This window comes from Emydura macquarii, unplaced genomic scaffold, assembly GCF_026122565.2.
Source record: "Emydura macquarii macquarii isolate MOO-44397 ecotype Brisbane River unplaced genomic scaffold, CSIRO-AGI_Emac_v2 contig_499, whole genome shotgun sequence".
Classification (NCBI taxonomy): domain Eukaryota; kingdom Metazoa; phylum Chordata; order Testudines; family Chelidae; genus Emydura; species Emydura macquarii.
Window position 1 is genome coordinate 13,214,119 of NW_027130636.1, and position 16,939 is coordinate 13,231,057.

Here is a 16,939-nt window from a genome sequence, read left to right on the forward strand (position 1 = left end):
TTTCAGTAAGCTATTTTCTCAGTATTTATCAAGTAGCAACGAGTTCCATGGGTTAATTATATGGGAGCCACTTCCCAGTAGGAGTGGGCTACTTGTATCTTTGGGCACGGCAGCAGTTGCAGGGGCAGCCACCTCAAAGATGCTACTCCACTCTTATGCAGGTGGGGAGTGGGCAGGATGCAACCTTGACCTTGCTTACATCAGATGAGCTGGCTTGGAGGGGAAATGAAACATGCTGAGACAGGGCTGTACATTTACTCCTCGCCCCCTGATTAAGTGGGGCACCAGGAGCATACTGAGTGTCACAGGATGATTCTTAGTTTGCTTTTGGGGTGGCACAGCTGTGTGTTGCCCCTTATTCAGTGCTTGTATTAAAACCACCATCTCACCTATAATGTTTTATTAGATACATTGCCCACTGCCTCTGACTCCATGAGATAGGGAATTCTAAAAGTGGACTCCACTTAGCATTGTGGCCTGTGCCTTTACCTGCCATTGTGATACAGCATACCAGGATTGAAATATTGGCTTGTTAAACTTAATGTTGATGCATAAAAGATTTCACATTCAGAATTATTTATAGTTCCTTTGGTTCTTCTGATTTTGCTATATCTTTCATCCTGCCTCTTATTTTTCAAATGAATTTTATAGATAGGTACAGTATCCTAGTGTGCATGATTATTTTGCCAGTATAAAATCCAAACACCAGAGTCACTTCCAAAAGCGAGACAGTTACTGGTACTGACTCAGGGAAAAGAAAAAGAAAAGTCTTCCTTTGCTTTACTTGGTCATTTGCCTGGCATTTAAAAAATTGGCTTTAATATTTCTTTCTACCTCATTAGAGGGTTAAATAATCCATGAAACAGTATGTATTAAAAATCCATTGAAAATATTTTAATACAGCTTTAAACAAACAAACAAAAAAAAACCCTCACAAATCTAACTTGTACCCTAAACAAACGCCTCACGTGGGTTAACTGCCAAATGAATGGATTGCTAGTCTGCAGTCTCAAGGAGCTGGCTGTTATAGTCCAATAAAGGTAAAAAATCAAGACAACCAGAGTTGTCTCTTACAAATTAAAAGTCCTGTTTTATGTGCTGCAGAGGTGTCAGTGTTGTTATAAAGGCTAATTGGGGCATTTTACAACAACCTGGTAACAGGAAGGAAGTGGTATTGTATGTAACTTTAAAGATTATTCAGCGTTTTTACCATTCAGGGTCAGATTTTTAAGATGCCTTCAGTGCTCACCTGCTGTTGCAAGAGGAAGTATTTTATTGTCTCATAAGAAAAAATGAGCATTCTGAAGATTTAAATGCCTGCCTCTAATGGACAATAGCCCACTTCACAAAGCCACTAAAGAGTGGCTTTGCTGCATAGAATTTGTCTCGATCTGTTATCTAAGCCTGTTCATGAGTCTAGTTCCTGCTCTTGTTCACCCCTGTGTAAATTTGGAACATCTAAGGCTTCAGGGGAGTTCATCTAGATTTACCTTCATGTGACAGAGAATGGAACTGAGCCCTGAGCAGCTAAAATTCCCACACTGACAAATCTGAGCAAAGGAAATACTGAGCTCAGTGTTGTGTGCCCTCTTCTCTGAGAAAACTCCCATTTCAGCAGAAGTCAACTGAAGTCTTGATGAAGCAAGGAGGGGGGAAGAGGGTTTGGATTGGGCCACTCTTGACCCACATTCATTTTCATTTCTAAGACTTCATGTATGCCAGTGTTTCCCAACCCGGGGCCCACAGGCCAAAGGTGGCCCATGTGGTCTTTCAAAGTGGCCCGCCATTCCCCTCCCCCGGCTATAGCAGGGATCACAGCAAAGCACTCTGCCTGGGTCTCTAGGTGCTGGGGTCCCTGCTGGAGCCAGAGGGAGGGGAGCACTGATCTCCCATCTGCCTGGCTGCAGAAGGGAGTCTCTGCCTAGGGACCCAGGTGGAGTGCACGGGACTACAGGACATGTGTGGTTTCCCTGCTGCAGCCAGAGGGATGGGAGATCAATGAGGAGGAGATCATCCTTCTGTTTGGCTGGAGTTGTTGGGGGGGGGGGGCTGCTGGCGGAGACTAGTGGCCCCCCCAGGTTGTAAAAATATCTGTGGCCCTTGAGCCAAAAAGTATGGGAACCATTGATGTATGCCATAAACCACTAACTCACATTTGGAGGGTGGGGGGTGGGGGTAGGGTGGGGTGGGAATGGAGGGCTAGCGGAGAGAAATCCTTGTGTACAGGAAAGCACACGAGTGATAATTATGACCAACTGTGTAGTATACACTTTGCGCTCTTCCTCCTTTGTGGCCCAGTAAGGGTGCATAGAAGACAAATAAATCTAAATGGGTGTTTTTTTAAAATCTCATGATGTTTAGGCCTGGTAATGGGTTTTGGGAGGCCTGGCTTTTGACTTTTGAATGGGAATAAAGAAATCTGTCCCATAATTAAAATTTTGTCTGATTCTGCAGTTCCTACCCTTAGGAACTCGGCCACTCTTTTAAGTGCAATCAGTTCATTCGCATCTCAGACATGAGACCCAAGATACTAATGGCTTGTCTTCACTGACATCTGAGATTCAGCAGTAGTTGACCAGAGTTACGCAAGCTACACAAAAAACTTGCGTAACTCCTGTTGACTTCTCTGCTTGTGTTCTATGCGCCGTCTTCACTGTACTGCGCCGACAGGAACTGCATTCCCATCGACGCAACGCTACACCACTTGAGAAGGTGGTCTTCTTAATACGTCAATTTCTGGATCGACTGAGCGGGTCTTCACTGACCTCTCAGTCGATCCAGAGAAGTCGATATGACGGTGACAAATTTGCCGCCGTCAGTGAAGACTTAGCCTAAGAATTGTTTCTAATTCTGCAAATATCCCATTTATTGCAAACATGACTGAGTGCACAGACCGCTGGGGGTTTTATTAAATGTATAAGGCTTCTGGCAAATTAGTGTTGGAAACCAGCACTCAATGCCATTAAAAATGCTTAGCATTGTCTTGAAATTCAAAACTTTCTTTGCGAAGAGGGGAAATTGTATTATTCTCATACAGTGTGCATGAAAAATTCAAATGGCATGAATTTATCTAAAGCTTTTAAGTTCTATTAATAGATTCTCTTCCTTGAAAGCGAAGAAGTTCTTAATCAGTGCCTGTTCTAACTGCACTTTAAACGTGTTGTTTAATGTGTGAACTGGATCCCATGTTCAGCTCTTTAAATTAAGGCTAAAAACCACATGAGACAGTTTCTCTCAGTTGTTAGTGTGAGAGCAATGAATGTTTGCTTTGAGGGTTTAATAGTGTTACAAGTGTAAAAATAACATAATGGGCACATTTGAAGCTAAATTTTCAGCTTGGTGTTCCGGGATTTAGCCATGAAATGCCTATTAGTGTTAATGAGCAACTGTGCAGCCAAATCTCTCTATATTGTACTGAAAATGTACCCCTTAGTGTTTAAAGTTGGCCTGTTAACACTTGTTATGAGACTGCAGTCAAGTAAGCAGGTAAAGAAATATGATAAATGGTTCATTTCTCAAACAGTGCTATATCTTGGGAATACACGAGAAGCATGATAGAAAGTGCTGGAGGATGCTTGAAAGAAGTGGACAGTCCTATAGCAGTAGCAACTGCTGCTATGTTTTGGGCCCTTCAATGGCCTCTGTGGCCCCCCTCTGTGGGGATGTTGTGACGTCAAGCTTGCTATGAAGCTGCAGAGCTATAGCTCTATGGTTATGCAAACTCTATTGTACAGCAGTAAAACAGGGCAATGAGGAAGTCTGAAGAGTGACTGATTTTTCTGAGTCTTGTCTTTTGTCAGCTGCTCCATATTAAGTGGAAGGACAAAATCAACAGTGAGGACATTTGTAGCCAAATCTGGAAACTGCCTCCATCAGCTTAGGTTCAGTTTCTGTGGCTTTTGTGGTACAGACATCCCATTAAGATGGAAGACCAATGAATTATGTTGCATGTTTGAGAAACGAATGCTGCTACATGGACAGTGACCATGTGACTGCCAAAATCTATAAGGTGCTATAAGATGACCAGTGATGGATAGAAACTAGATATCCAACTAGACCACAGCTAGAGATCAAGCCAGGTGGTGCTAAGTCTGCAAGAAGGCTACTTCCCTTTGGGATTTGCCATACTGATATCATCTGTGTTTTGACAAGCTCTGCAAAGAGTTGCTTTCCTTGATCTAGGAATAGGAAGCCTAATTCTTGGATCCAGCTGAGTAGCTCTCAGTACTGGATGTGAGGAAGGAGGGTAAAGGTGGCTGCAAAGCATCGCTTCCTACAAGATGCAGCTGTCTTTCCTTTGATTCTGGAATTGGTTCAGCATCCATCAGAACACAAACAGTGCAAGGGGGTCAAGGATCTGGTGCCAAGCTTTTACAGGAATAATGAAGAATAAAGGTGTGGAAATGCAGGGGAATCTTTTGGGAAACCTCAGCTGCAGAAGATACACACTTGCATGTGATGTGGTTACAATCTAGATTTTGCACTGTATCAAAGCCAAGAAATGAGATACAGGAGAAACATGCTTAATGGTGGAATGACTCCGCCAAAAAGAAAAGCAACAATGTGTCTTCCTGAGGGATAGTCTTTATAACAATTTAAAATGAATTAAAAAGGGAATGGAACACTACCCAATTTAGGTTCATCCCAGCTCTATGATCCTGTATGTAATCTTTCTCCCCACCCCTGCCACTTTTAGAGTCCTTTGTCTAAGAACTTGTGCAAGAGGATGAGAAATCTGATCTGCAGTTAATCTTTGTTCACTGGGAACCAGGTAACACTCTGGTATCTTGACTACGCCACAATTCTTTGCTGATCTTTCCTATTCTCTATTTTTGTCTTTGAATTAGCAATGACTCTTTTTATTTTTAACTGGTATGGAGCCCATAATCTGAGTCAAAAGCCCTTTGTAGTTTTTCCAAACCAAAATCTTTTTTTAATTGGCATGCAGACAAACACATGTTCCAGGTACCCATTAGTTATTTCTACCATTAGTGGGAAAGTGCCATTGCTCTCTAAAGAGTTTTATTTGGGGGACGATTTTGAAGAAATGCAATCAATTCTTCAATCTGTTTATGTAACAAGAGCTAGTACGACAAACTGAAAGTCCTTTTTAAGGCCTCAGCTATTGCAGAATTTGGGGGTAAAAATGGATTTGGAAAAGCTTAGTTGGAATATGGGTCCAGTTCCATTAGCTTCATTGGAGCCACACCTATTTATAATAGCTGAAAATCTAGCCCATATTTAGCATTGGCTCTTTGTAATACCATTCAAATCTATGTGCATAATAGAATACCTACAGTTGAAGGAAATGTTTTCCCTGTATTTTGCCAAAGTAGGACAAATTGATATTTTAATCCCATTGTGCCCCTTTCTTTAAACGTATGCAGTATTGAAACTTTCTCATCATAAAACAACCTTTCATCTTGCAGGCTCTTCTCTACAACTCTTTCCTTGGACACAACATTATAAGATTATTTTTTCCTTCTTTTTCCCTGGACAACACGGTTACTTATTGTAATTGTTCTTTGAGATATAATGCAGATATCTATTCCATGTAGGTGTCCATGGTCCCAGCACACTGGAGCTGGAGCAATTTGCCTAAAAATAACTTTAGGGGTGGTCCTTTCCTGTCGTGGCCTTAGCCCCTCCCAGGCCATGTAAGGGAGGTACTGCCCCCAACCCCCAACTGTTCTTTTGCACTGAATAGCAGAAGCAGATACTCAGATGGAGTGGGGATGTGGGGGATGGAGGGTGGGTTCTGGAATACATGTCTGCATCACACCTCAAAGAACAACAGTTGCATTAAGTAACCATTTTCATCTTCAAATAAATACAACTGGGTATTCCACATAGGTGACTCACAAACTGGACTCACAGGAGATGGGGCTCAGAACCTATTTAAACAAGGATTACAGGATTACCTTCCAACGTTTGCATCTGAAAGGGATGACTTAACAGGTGATTCTGGATCCTAGGTAAGTGATTACACCTGTGACTGTTTTCCCTGATGCAAAAAGGGCCAGAGCCTGATCACTTCCTGACAGATTGCACTGAAGGGTGCTCCCCTCTGTCTGTTCATGTAGTACATCATGGTGAGTATAAGAACCGCTGAGTCTCTGATGTGATCTTGACAAGTCTGACAGGCATTGTAGATGGCACAAAGCTCCAGGACATTACTATGCAGAAAAGCTTCCTGTTCCAACTACAGGCTTTGAACTTTCAGCAATCCCAGGTGTGATCACCAGCCCATTAGGGAGGCATCTGTGATAATAGTCTGGTTGACAGAAACTGAATGAAAGGAAGGCACTGGCACATGTTGCCCTGAACTGTCCACCATCATAAGGAGCCCAAGTTTGGCAGGGAAGTCAAACAGACTGTCCAAAGGATAGCAATTCAGATGATAGACTGACTTCAGCAATATCTGAAGAGCTTGTAGGTGCAGCCTGGTGAATTGGACTACCTGTGTGCAGGCAGCCATGTGACCCACAATCTCAGGCATACTTGAGCTATGGTCGGGGGTTCAGACTGTAGTTCCATACAAAGGCAGTGAATCACCTGGAATCAGTCAGTTGGCAGAAATGCTGTCAAACTCATAGAGTCTTTCAGGACCCCCACAAATTCGATTCTTTGAGTTGGGACCAATGTTGACTTCCCACTGTTCAGTTCATGCTGTGCTTATTCCCTCATATGGGCCCATCATGAGAAAGGACTTATTCTCTGGACATGCCAATCACCCAGATGCGGGAAGATATGAATTCCCTTCTTCCTGAGGTATGCTGTTCCCTCAATCATGCATTTGGTAAAAAACGAGGCACAGAAGACAGACTAACGGGGAGCACAGTGTCCTGATAGTCCCAGTTCACCACAAGAAGACGGAGAAATGCTGAGTGGCTCGTGAGAATTGCTATGTGAAAATAAGCATCCTGAAGGTCCAAGGCAGCAAACAAGTCATTGATATTTAAGGTAGGGAGGATAGTTGCTACAGTGACCATCAATCTCTGGTATGTGAAGTATTTGTTGAGATAATGGAGGTCAAGAATAGGTCTCACCCCTCTCCGGTTTAGGAACCAGAAAATACCGGGAGTAGAATCCCTGACCTTGACGCAGCAGAGGAACTTCCTTTACAGCTTCCACAGCTACTAAGGACTAAACCTGCTTGAGAAGCAATGTCTTGTGAGGCCCCTGAAGAAGGACAGGGTAAGGAGTCGGGAGGCGGGACAGAGACTAATTGTACGCATAACCCAATCTGAATCTGCTTAGGACCCAGTTGTCCATGGCAGTTGAGACCCAAACACTGTAAAAATGAGCCAGCCTGCCCCTAGGGGAACAGTGATGCAGAGGTTACTACTGGATTATTGCTTTGGACACAAGCTAAAATGGCATTTGCTGGATGCCAGGAGAGGGCGGGCGAGCTGGTTGACTGAACCCGGAACCAGAGGATCTCCGCCTGTGGGATCTATGCCCCTTCCTTGGGTAATTGTGCTGCCTCTCAGGAAGGGAGGACTGACTGAAAGAGCACCATGAGTGGTGGTAGCAGTGGTGATGTTGCTACTGATTGCTATAGTGGCATCTCTGTATCGCTGGAGTATAAAACTTTCCAAGGAGTACAAAGTGGCCTGGAACTCTTTAAACGTGTGCAGGGCCTTGTTGGTCTTGTCTGAGGACAAAACCCGACTCTCAAAAGATAGGTCCTCAATAGTCTGGTTTACATCAGGCACAATCCCCAAGTTCTGCAGCTTTCAGGCCCTCTTCATGGTTACATCTGAAGCCATAATTTTGGTTGATGCATCTGCCACATCTGGAGCAGTAATGTCTTGGCTACCAACTTGGCCTTCTGCAACAAATGCCTCGAACTCTTCCCTGGAGGCTTCTGGCAACTTGCCTGCAAACATAGAGGTGGCCGCTCAATTAACAAAATCATACTTAGACAGTAGAGCTTGTTGGTTTTCTATGCACATCTGCAGGGAAGAAGAGGTATAAATTTTCCTTCCTATCAAGTTCATATGCTTAGACTCCTACCTCCCCTGCTATGCCCTGTCATTTGCCAGTGACCAAACCCTTGCATGGGGATGAAATATTGGTTGATCTGTGGGAGGCAACAGAGCCAGAATACTCTAGAGGACCTTTGACAGCTCTAAGAGCCTTGTAGGTTGGCGGCACGGTCCAGCCAGGGCTCCGTGACCCTTCTTCAGGCCCAGGCTCTGAGGAAGGCCACAGCGCCTTGGTCTAGGGGAATAAGCGGTGCCGGTTACCAGTATTTAGCCCTGGCCCCCAGTGGGGCAGGCTTTCTTCACCGTCTGTAGCCCTCTGGCCCTCCCGTAGGGCAGGGCTGATAAGGGGTCTGTAGCCCTGGCCTTCCAACAGGCGGGGCGATCACACAGTCTATTGCCCCCAGCCTTCCCACAGGTGTGGTCAAGCAAAGTAGTTTACAGCCCCTGGCCCTCAAGCTGGGCAGGGATGATAAGGCAGTCAATAGCCCCCGGCCCTCCAGTGGGCAGGGCAGGCAAAATAGTCTGGAGCCCCCCGACCTTGCAAGCAGGCAGGGTGAGTAGAGCTCAATATCCTCTGCTAGGCAAGCTCAGGATATCAAGCAGTCCCGGGGTGGTTAGGAAAGGTGGGGGAAGGGGAAGCAGGCCCAACCGACTCCACTGCATCCCAGCCCAGGGCCCTACCAGTGGCAAAGTGGTTTGCCACTGAGTCAGTGGGGATCCAGCTGCAACACGTTGACTGGTTTGGCCACGCACTCAGCCACTCTCTAGTCGGCTGTCCCTGAGCTACTTCCTCACACCCAACCCCTGGGTACCTACATCCACTCGTCTCCCTCCGGGTCACTGGGGTAATCAGTGAGCGGGTGTCCTGCGAGTCCCTCACCATCAACCGGTGGCAGGTCTGGGAACTCCTTGGGGTCATCAGCAGCTTCTCCAGGTCCCAGGGTCCTCTCTGGTCCACCAGGTTCAGTCCGCTGCTGTGTGGGATCCCCTACATCAGACATCTCCTCCAGGTCAGGGCTGGCCTCAGGGGGTTTCTCCCACCCAGCAGTCTCCAGTAGCTGCTCCCAGTTACTCGTGCCCAGCGGCCCTCTCCAGTCACTCGGGCCGGCAATCTGGGCAGGCTTTGGAGGCTCCAGTCGGCAGGGTGGAGGCTCCAGTCGGCAGTGCATTTGCTCCAAACAGCTGCAGGGCCTGGGTCAGGCCTAGACCGCAGCCTCTGGGAAGACACATCTGCCTCTGGAAGCAGCTTCCCCCTCACTGAGCTGCAGGGCTGGCCTTTTATATTTTCCTTTCCTGCCCTGGCTCCGTCCTCCTGCTTCCTGACTGTTTGGCCCGTAGGGCCTTGTTCTGCCCAGCTGGGGCGCCGTGACCCTTCCTCGGGCCCAGGGTTTGAGGAAGGCCACAACGCCTTTCTACAAGCCTCATTAATCAAAGGTCTGATATCCCTGGAGAAGATGGTTGGAGAACATTCAACAGCTTATGTATATTTTCCTGCAGCAATTCCTTCAGTAGGCACAGGTACTAGCCATATGCCACGAGATTCTGATATACCTTAAAGTCCTTGGGCATTGAGGGAGAGGAGAAGCCTGGTAAGATAGAGTTGTCTGTGGAGGATGAGGAGGTGGTTTGCTTTGCTAATGATGGATTCTGCTCTTGGACTACAGGATCCAGTAAGGACAACTCTGGAAGCCCCAAAGGAACAAGCTCAGCAGTTGATTGTAGAAGCAGGGACTCAAAGGAGGCCATAAGGCATATGGGTAAGACATTTGTGCCCAGTAGCCACTGGGCCAAGAGCCCCTGTCCCTGCTGTGAGGATGGTACCGATTTCTGTACAGATAACGATCCAAGGATGGCCTCTGGTACCCACTGGGGAGATGATGTGGGCAGCATCAGTGCTGAAGAGGAATGGGGAGTTGGCACCAGTGGAACCAAGTGCTACACACTCCCACCTGGTATCAGAAAAGGCATTGGCACTGAGGCTAAATTTATCTAACACAAAAGCATTTACAGTGCTGGAGAGTGCACTTGCACTGAGGCGGCCATTGGGCCTGGCATCTGCCTCAACTCCACCATCTGTGGCCCGGGGTGGCCCGAAGTTGCCAAGGGCACAATAGAGGATGAGGCAATAGAAGCCATGGCCCAGTGGTAACTACAGCTTTCACCAGATAATATAACACACACTGTCATAATATTATAAGATAACAGCCCAGTGTAGATGTGAATTTTTCCATATCACCACTCAATGAGCCTCTGCTAACTGGCCAAGAGCTACATGAATAGGAGCTATGAATAAGTTCAAGCTGGAAATTTAGAAGGTTTCTAACAATCAGAGGAGTGAGGTTCTGGAAGAAGCTTCCAAGAGGAGTAGTCAGGGCAAACAACCCACCTAGTTTTAAGAGCTTGATAGGTTTACAAATGGGATTACATAATGAGGATTGCCTGCAATAGAAGGGAACGGGCCTTGATAACACAGCAAATCCCTTCCAGTCCTATATTCGTATGTATACCCTGTTCTAGATGTCATTTTGCTACTTGAGGGGTTCACTTTGAGGTGCTGGTAACAGAAGTTCATAAAGCGTTGAGACTGAAACATGCCACCAAATTGAGTTCAGATGAGTTAATTCAAGAGGGAAAGAGCGTTAATCAAATATATGCCTCACACCACGTCTTTCAGATGATACAAACTGTAAGAGACAAAAACACTGATTCCTGATTTAAAAAACCCAGATCTCCAAATAGCAAGGATTGCTGAAATGAGATCTCTACGATATTTGAGAGACAAAGCAGGTGAGGTAATATCTTTTATTGGACCAACTTCTGTTGGTGAAAGAGACAATCTGTCAAGCTACACAGAACTCTTCTTCTGTTTGTCTCTTTCACCAAGAGATTACCTCACTCACCTTGTCTCTCCAGTATCCTGGGACCTCTACAGCTACAACAACACTGCATATAACTACCATAGTTAGTCATTGCTTATCTTACATCATCTTCATGAATCAGATGTTTGTCTTAACCATGTACTGCATGTGGGAAAATAACTCTCATATCAGCTCTTTACTATCGTTCAAAAGTAACGTTAAATCATCTATAATGTTATCACTATTGTTTTGGGGCTGAGTCCTGCTCCCCGGCCCAGACCCTCAAAGGCATTTAGACTCCTAACTTTCATTGATTTCAGTGGAAGATAAGAGCCTAGATAACTTTGACAGTCTGGGCCTCATTGACTTCAGTAGGTGCTGCATTTGCCTCTTGGGGCCAAATTCTGCTCTGAACTCCACCAGTGTAAACTGAGAGTTATTCCAGTGAAATCTGTAGCTTTGCTCTGCATTTATATCAGTGTAAAATGAGGAAAACTTTGGCCCTTAATGAGCATGTATTACAATTCTAAACAGAATGGTGACAGCCTTGTGAGAAAGCAGGTGTATAATGGAAATAAATATTCCAATGACGCCAAAAAAACCCCAAAAACCCTCCAAATTCTCTCTCCTTAATTTAAATAATACACACTTCACATTTCCATAGCATAAAATGAGAAAATGAAAAAGGGTTGTATTTCTTCACACTCTGTGATTGTAGTTGCTGGTGGGTTTCAACTGTCTATCATGAAACTTCTTCCTACCTCTCAGCTCTGAATTATGTTTCTCGATTATTAATTTGACAGCCTATTGGAAAATAAATTTGAAAACCTGCAGGTGTTTTTTTTTTCTTAAATCATTTTTTTTGGTTATAAATGTCAAGAGGTTCTTGACACAGTACATCTTGCTTTTAGGAGACAAATTTGAATGTCTACAGATAGCAGCTAGTTATGACAAATAATTTAGGTGTAGCAGAATTTTTTTTTTCCATGGTGAAATCCGATTGCCAGCGTGGGCACTACAACTAATGTGGCTGAATCAATATAATTTATCCTTAACTTGGCAAGCTCAACTAGTTTACACACCTTGAAAAGAAACAGCAATAATTACTAAACACTATGTGATCTGTTCTCTCCTCTCTGTGGGGGGAATATGTGTGTAGCTCTTATTAGCTCTAATAAGAATACTGCACATTACTCTCTTGTGCATCAAGAGGATGACCGACCTTCTTGCATTATTAGTTTTTAAATTTGCTGCACTACTTTTTTTTAAATTTAAGCTTTCTGCATTTATTCTTCTGCTATTTTTCATCCTCTGATTTCTTCTTCTTCCTCATGCTGCCATTTGGCATTGCAGCAGATCCATGCTGTGGGAGGAGGAGTAGTTCCCAAATCATGGGTCAGTAATAAAAAAAAAAAATTAACTAGCCTTGGAAACTAGGGGAACTGAGCTAAGGGAATCAAAAACTGGGTAAGTGGAAACCCAGACACTCAGCTGCCAAATGCTAAGCATAGTTAAAGGAAGAACTTACCAAATTATTCTCTGCATAAGGGAAAAATTAGCTATTTTTTTCAGTCTCAACAGTTTGTGCATCTTTGGTAATGCACAATTGATGTACTGGCAAAGCCTCCATAATAAACAAGTATCATTTATGGGAGGGGTTTTACCTTGATGAAAATGTGATTTTTCTCATAATCGTACCTGTTCTGCATCGGCATTGTGATCTCTCTTACAGTAATCTTACACTACTGGAACTTCTCTTCTTTTAATGGAGTCACTCTGGCTTTACTCCACTGGTGCAAGATCAGGGTAAGAATGATTTTATTTTATTTTATTTTTCTCTTTGGTTTGGAAGGAGAGTTTTTGTCTTCTGAAAGCTAATGAGGAGGTGATTACTGACATAATTGTCTTACAGCAGTACATAGAGGCCCCAACTATGATCAGCCTAGCTATGTCAGTTGCTGTACAAACATCTAGAGTGAGACCAGCGCTGCCCCAAAGAGTTTGCACTATAAATAGAAAAGACAAAGGGTGGGCAGGAAAAGAAGCACAGAAGGATTAAATGATGAACTCACGGAGAGCAGTTTAGTGGCAGAGCAGAGAATAGATCCCCTAATCTTCTACGTGCCAGTCTAGTTCTCTATCTAGTGGCCCGACTGCCTGTGATATGTAACAAAAATATCACATTTTTCCTTCTCTAGTGTAGCCCTTTACTATATGACAAAACTCATTAACACACCGTGTTAATTAAAACATAGGGAAGAACACCTTTAAGGTACACTTTATCTTGTGAGACAAATGTGTGACATCCCAAATGCTTTGCTTAGCCGATTATGTTGATTGAATTAAAGAAGGCTAGAATATTTAGAAATAAAAATTGTGAAATCTTTTCTCATACTTGGTGCATCTATGAACACCAAGCCCCATTGTCAGAAAATGAAAAAGAATGCCTTCCCCTCTCCACTTGTTAACAGGAGGAAAGGACAGCACAGAACAGCAATGGATCTGAAACTGATTCCCCACCTCTGTAACTCTTTAGTGCAGACATTTCAGTGTCCCTGTGGGATTAGAATCAGATCCAGTTTTCTAACTGGTGCTGTGATCTTTAATACAGCCTTTTGCCAGCTTCCCTCAATGTATGGAACAAGTAGGAATATTTAACTCTCATTTTCCAAAAATCGAAATTCTTTCTGTGCACGCCTTCTCTCTGTCTCCTCAAACTTTTGGCCACGTGCCCCCTTTGTACTACTGGTGTGCAGTTATGTGCACGGGAGCCTATAATGACTATTTGGGCAAGTAACTGATCAGTGCTCACAAGGCTCACTAAATGGTTCAACATCTGGCCCTCTGCTGTTTTATATAAGGTCACACCCAGCTCCACCCATTTTGGTTTTAAACTGACTTTTGACAAAGCTGATCCTGACTGAGATTTTACAACCCCAAAGTTGTCTTGATTGTGCTCATCTCCAAATATTTCTGCTCCCTAATATGACTGGCCAAGGGTTTCTGCCTGTCTGTTTCCTCATACTTTGTATGCCATCTTTGTAATGGTTAATGTTATATAATTGTTTTGTGGCACAATTTTCAAAACACACTCTTCTTGATGTCTTTACTAACAGAATCAAATCCTGTTCGCTCTCCTCACTTGAGTAGCCCTCATTAAGTTCAATGGGATTCTGCATTTGAGTAAGGTGAGTTGCATTGGTTCCAGAGACCAAAAATAGATCTAATCTGACGGTGAAAATATTTTTTTCTGCAATTACTATCTGCAAACTTCTTTCACTGAGAAAATAGAAATTAATTAAAAGAAATCCCTGGCACTGTAATGCTATCAAAGCAGAATTGCTTATCAGTTTGCTATTCATTCTGAATGTCTTTAAAACTAATTAGGATTATTTTAATTAAAACACAAATAGCGCTCACAAAGTATTAGTTTATAATCTTATGTCGTTGTTTTATCACTGGCTTTTAACTTTCAAATATATGTTCTCTTTCTTAAAATGAATATAATGCTCTTGAAAAAGTAGCAGGCTAACACCCCTCTATTTATTCTCGGAATGGATCGAACAGAGCAGAGTAGCTTCCTTTAAATTACCTCATCAACGTGCCTCTGCTACTGGGGCGACGAACCTTCTGTAAGGCACAGTGATGGTTAAGTCTTTCCGCCCTAATGAGATTGCCATTCTGACAAACAAAACTACTATATATTTAGGAACTGTACTGAAATCAACAACTTGTTTCTCACAAGCCATTGGGAGGCAGTCATATTGTAATAACCTTGTCAACCTTCATTTGATTAGCATATACTCCAAGCAAACTTTTTTTTAGGTGGGGAGGGGGAGGCTTAATGCTGTGATGTTCTGACCTTGTCTTGCTCAACTGATTATTTTATTCTTGTTTCCTCTCTCTCTCCTCCACTCCTATTCTAAAAGATTAATTTAAGTGGCCTATAGGACAGTAATGTGATATGAAGATTTTCACCTGTGCTTTCAATCTATCCTAGGCTAACAGTAAGCTAATTCATTTCCATATTGAGGCTTATATAAACTGAGTTAATGGTCTCAGCCCCACTCTTCCTTGACAGGTGTCCACCTCACCAAAGCTATCACTAGTATCTGAGCTCGCAATCTCAGGAGAGAAACTGAACTACTTTTCCCTCCACATCGGCAATGATGCTGAGTAAGAGAGCAGTCCTGCAATCGGTTGCTTCTTAAAACGTCCATGAATTCTTAAGGGAGTTCCATGCACATTGACACCTTAGAAGGTCCCTGGCAGGGAAGGTGACATTGATGTTTTATATGTTTTGTAGATAAACAAAGCACACTAGCCTTTATCTTAGATATATTTGACAGATCTAAAGCAGAGAGAAAATGCTGCCATCAATGTGATTTTTATAAACTAAATACCTGCATTTCTTGATATGTCAAGGTTTGGATTAAAGAATTTTATAAATTAAACACTCTGCATTGGTGTGTGGGTTTTTTTTAGTTTTTTGGGGTTATTTTTAGGAATGTTGGTTTTTTTTGTGCTGCAGACAAGAATATTTGTTGAAAATGGTTTCTAGTGCTGTGTGTCTTCCCGTTTAGCTTGCCTACCAGCAGAAGAAGTCGTGGGGGCTGGAGCACAGGACTTATGAGGAGAGGCTAAGGAAACTGGGCTTGTTTAGTTTGCAAAAGAGAAGAATGAGGGGGGATTTGATAGCAGCCTTTAACTACCTGAAAGGGGGTTCCAGGGAGGATGGGGCTAGGCTGTTCTCGGTGGTGGCAGATGACAGAACAAGGAGCAATGGTCTCAAGTTGCAGTTGGGGAGGTCTAGGTTGGACATTAGGAAAATGTTTTTCACTAGGAGAGTGGTGAAGCACTGGAATGGGTTACCTAGGGAGGTGGTGGAATCTCCATCTTTAGAGGTTTTTAAGCTGAGGCTTGAGAAAGCCCTGGTTGGGATGATATAGCTGAGGTTAGTCCTGCTTTGAGCAGGGGGTTGGACTAGATGACCTCCTGAGGTCCCTTCCAACTCTAATATTCTATGATTCTATAAGGTACTGGGCTGAAGTCCAGGGACATGGGTTCCTCTCCCAGCTCTACCACTAACCTGCTCTGTAACTCTAGGCATGTCATTTCACCAGTTTCCCTAGCTACCCTTTGTCTGGCCTGTCCCCTGAGTTGGTAAGATCTTTGGGACAAGTGTTTTCTCTTTCAATGTCTTTACACAGCACCCTAGTACAATGGGGCCCTAAACTCTGTTGGGTTGTCTAGGTGCTACTGCAATACAAGTTATTAACAACTGGAACAATTTGCTGAACTAGTTAAAGACAGTCCTCCAATGTGTGGGTGTCCTCGTTAGTCCTTGCAATGGGGGGGATGGGTCTATAAATTCAGCAGTGATGGTAGGAGGTACATGGTAGAAAGCAGTCTGATATTTCTGATAACTCCTTACAATAAGAGCCCCTCCAGAATTTTCTGTGCAGCCAAAGGCCTAGCAGAGCTTCAGGTGCAGCTACTTTTGTTTTGTTTTGCCAGAATATAACTCTACTGTATTGAGTCCCTCCTCTCCGACATCCCCAAAAAAGTGAAAAGAACCAAGGAGTTTGGGTCTTCTTGAAAGAAAATTTCCCTAACATCTATTCTAGTTTCAGATGCATTGCTTGAGGATTTCAGGTTCTCCACCAAAATGGATGGAGGCCCAGTGCTGTAATTAGTAGACATCTTTGGCTATAGACAGAGAAGGTGGAAGTTTCTGCAAAACTGGTAGCAAACGTGTAGTTGGGAGACAAACTTTTTGGGGAACCTTTAGCAAAAACTGTTGCCAAAGCATAGGAAAAAATCAAAAAATTCCTCTCCTCTCTTTATGATCACAAAACTCACTTAAACTGTCTTTCTTCCGTAGGCAGGAGTTATGGTGCCTCATAGAGATAAGAGAGACAAAAGAGTCTTTAAGAATAGTTGGGGAGGAGGGGAAAGGTAGGTCTGATATAACCAGAGGTGACTCCTTCTCCAGGAATGCTCCTAAGAGCAATCAGTGACTACATCCTCCCTCCCACATTCCTCTCAGGGGCCAGCTGTTTCTGTGTGTTCCCAGCTGGTTTTCCACTA

General features: G+C 43.7%; 1 long non-coding RNA gene across 1 annotated transcript; it reads left to right on the forward strand.

Moving 5' to 3' along the window:
- The first annotated feature begins 6,695 nt into the window (after window positions 1-6,695).
- On the forward strand, window positions 6,696-15,287 carry LOC137147001 (uncharacterized). The gene is made up of 5 exons (XR_010918126.1): window positions 6,696-6,963; window positions 9,656-9,748; window positions 12,582-12,655; window positions 13,966-14,037; window positions 14,931-15,287. It is a non-coding gene; the product is annotated as an uncharacterized lncRNA (long non-coding RNA).
- The last annotated feature ends 1,652 nt before the right edge of the window (window positions 15,288-16,939 follow it).